Raw genomic sequence first — 3982 nt, forward strand, 5'->3', positions numbered from 1 at the left:
ATTGTTGTTGTCGAATCATTTTCTCATGATTATTCCTTCCACCGTCTATCGGTAAAGGAAAAAGCTCCACCGTTTTGCTGCGGGTTGGCAGAAGTCGCTGTCCGAGGTGCTGATTTCCATGTGACGTTGCGGCCACGTGTTAGTCAGAGTATCCCGGGAAATCTAAACGGTGTATGGACAAGGACGGACATTAGTAGTCTGCCATTGCAATAGGGTGTGTCTTTTATCAAATATCTCTCTCTTGTAACATGTGCCTATGCATCGTTTATTCAAAGCTTTCTCAAACAAGTCTAGGCCTATCACCTAAACTGGATACTAGGGTCTTACATGGATGTTGTAATGATGCACATTGCTTCACTGGCCACCCCACCATTGAGGTGTTCTTTCATTAAGTTCAGCCAGGTGGTACTTGATGCCACAAATAAAATGTTTAACAAGATTTCAAAGAACTCGGGCCAAGCAGCATCAGACGATTAAATAGATTAATTATGCCATAACTAGATTAGAGTTTAATCACAGCCAGATGAAAACATTAGTCATAGAGATATGGGAGCGAGGGTAAAGCCTTGTGTGTATTATGAGCGCTGTCTGGCCCGGCCGGACACCCGCGGAGAGTCACCCTGGGTCGAACTCTCTAGGGGCAGGATGCTCTCTATCGGCTACACATGCAGCAGCCTACGGAGCGCTGGATCCACGTGCGCCTCACATGTACACAGAAGATTTTCACTCAATAATAAATGAGCTGAAAAATAAATCTTCTTCAGGATCGGTGTTCCTTCCACAGGACGGTTAAGCTAACGTAGGCTAATGCGATTAGCATGAGGTTGTAAGTAACAAGAACATTTCCCTGGACTTAGACATGTCTGATATTGGCAGAAAGCTTAAATTCTTGTTAAGCTAACTGCACTGTCCAATTTACAGTAGCTATTACAGTGAAATAATACCATGCAATTGTTTGAGGAGAGGGCACAATTTTGATCATGAAAAGTTATTCATAAACAAATTAGGCACATTTGGGCAGTCTTGATAAAAAAAAGTTTGAACAGAAATGCAATGGTTTATTGGATCAGTCTAAAACTTTGCACATACACTGCTGCCATCTAGTAGCCAACATCTAAATTTCACCTGGGCTGGAATAATACATTATGGCCTTTCTCTTACATTTTAAAGATCATGGTACAAAAAAAGAACGTTTGGTTTTTTCTTTGTATTATCTTTTACCAGATTTATTGTGTTATATTCTCCTATATTCCTTTCACATTTACACAAACTTCAAAGTGTTTCCTTTCGAATGGTACCAGGATTATGCATATCCTTGCTTCAGGGCCTGAGCTACAGGCAGTTAGATTTGGGTATGTCATTTTAGGCGAAAATTGAAAAAAGGGGCGGATCCTTAAACTAGCCTACGGAAATAAGAAAGAAAGAAAGAAACAAGTATAAGCTCATTATAATAATGCATTGAAAATATGGTCACATGACAGATGAGTTCAATGATCACATAACAAGAAAAATGGTTTATCTCAGTAGCAGATCTGTTTAGGGAATCAAACAATTATTTATGTTAGGCCATGTAAAGTGTTGGTCCCATGTTTCCTGAGCTGAAATTAAAGATCTCAGAAATGTTCCATATGTACAAAAAACGTATTTCTCTCAAATGTTGTGCACAAATTTGTTTACATCCCTGTTAGTGAGCATTTATCCTTTGCCAAGATAATCCATCCACCTGACAGGTGTGGTGTATCAAGAAGCTGATTAAACAGCATGATCATTATACAGGTGCACCAGGTGCTAGGGACAATAAAAGGTGACTCTAAAATGTGCAGTTTCTTCACACAACACAATGCCACAATTGGAATGCTGACTGCGGGAATGTCCACCAGAGACCATGTGTAACCATGACAACCCAGGACCTCCACATCCAGCTTCTTCACCTGCGGGATGGTCTGAGATGAGCCACCCGGACAGCTGATGAAACTGTGGGTTTGCATAACCAAAGGATTTCTGCACAAACTGCCAGAAACCGTGTCAGGGAAACTCATCTGCGTGTTCATCTTCCTCACCAGGGTCTTGACCTGACTGCAGTTTGGCATTGTAACAGACTATAGTGGGAAAATGCTCACCTTCGATGGCCAATTGCCCGCCTCAAAGTAGCCACCCTTTGCCTTGATGACAGCTTTGCACACTCTTGGCATTCTCTCAACCAGCTTCATGAGGTAGTCACCTGGAATGCGTTTCAATTAACAGGTGTGCCTTGTTAAAAGTACATTTGTGGAATTTATTTCTTTTTAATGCGTTTGAGCCAATCAGTTGTGTTGTGACAAGGTAGGGGTGGTATACAGAAGATAGCCCTATTTGGTAAAATACCAAGTACATATTATAGCAAGAACAGCTCAAATCAAAAAAAAGAGAAACGACAGTCCATCATTACTTTAAGACATAAAGATGAGTCAATCCGGAACATTTCAAGAACTTTGAAAGTTTATACAAGTGCAGTTGCAAAAACAATCAAGCCCTGTGATGAAACTGGCTCTCATGAAGACTGCCACAGGGAAGGAAGACCCAGAGTTACTTATGCTGCAGAGGATGAGTTCATTAGAGTTAACTGCACCTCAGATTGCAGTCCAAATAAATGGTCCTTTGGTCTGATGAGTCCAAATTTGAGATTTTTGGTTCCAACCGCCGTGTCTTTGTAAGACGCAGCGTGATCTCCGCATGTGTGGTTCCTACTGTGAAGCATGGAGAAGGAGGTGTGATGGTGTGGGTGTGCTTTGCTGGTGACACTGTCTGTGATTTATTTTACAGTCCAGGCACACTTAACCACCATGGCTACCACATCATTCTGCAGCAATACACCATCCCATCTGGTTTGCACTTAGTCCCACTATCACTTGTTTTTCAACAGGACAATGACCCAAAACACACCTCTAGGCTGTGTAAGGGCTATTTGACCAAGGAGAGTGATGGAGTGCTGCATCAGATGACCTGGCCTCCACAATCACCCAACCTCAACCCATTTGAAATAGTTTGGGATGAGTTGGACCGCAGAGTGAAGGAAAAGCAGCCAACAAGTGCTCAGCACATGTGGGAACTCCTTCAAGACTGTTGGAAAAGCATTCCTCATGAAGCTGTCAGCGAGAATGCCAAGAGTATGCAAAGCTATCATCAATGCAAAGGGTGGAATCTAAAATATAACATGTATATTGATTTCTTCAAAAAAAAATTGGTTACTACATGATTCTATTTGTGTCATTTCATAGTTTTGATGTATTCTCTATTATTCTACAATATAGAAAATAGTCTAAATAAAGAATAACCCTTGAATAAGTAGGTGTCCAAATTTTTGACTGGTACTGTATAGGCAAAATGAGCAGTCAGATTTTGCAGCACTGTGAATAGAATTGTAACCAGTACAATTATCTGCTGATATATTAGTACTGAAATTAGATAATTTGTGTGGAGGACAAGAGCCATGAAAGGACAGCGAGGCCCAGATGTATGAAAGAAAAAGAGATTTAGGTCATGGAAAATTGACAACCACTGCTCTATCTGTCTGTACGAGTGTAAAAAAAAAGAAGAAACAACTGCTAGGCAGGACTGTGTCACATTTCATAAACTATCAATTTAAGAATATGATGTTTGGATAGGCTCCATCAGTTCATGCCAACAGGCTAACATTGACTACAACATGAATGCACTGACTGTAAGTCGCTATGGATAAGAGCGTCTGCTAAATTACTAAAATGTAAATGTAAAACGTAATGTTCTGTGAAAAGGCCAACAGGTTGTCCAGGCATGCTAACTCTGAGATTCTGTCAGTCTTAGAGACACTACTACAGCACACAATGTTAGCTAACTAAGAGGGAGATAACTACTGTAGGAGAAAGCAGAAGCAACTTAAGAGAGAAAGATGAGGAAAAGATAGTGTAGCATTCAAAGGTAGAGGGACAAGGTTGTGTCACTGAGACATTAGCAATATGTGTCA

This window comes from Oncorhynchus nerka, linkage group LG15, assembly GCF_034236695.1.
Source record: "Oncorhynchus nerka isolate Pitt River linkage group LG15, Oner_Uvic_2.0, whole genome shotgun sequence".
NCBI classification, from domain to species: Eukaryota; Metazoa; Chordata; class Actinopteri; order Salmoniformes; family Salmonidae; genus Oncorhynchus; species Oncorhynchus nerka.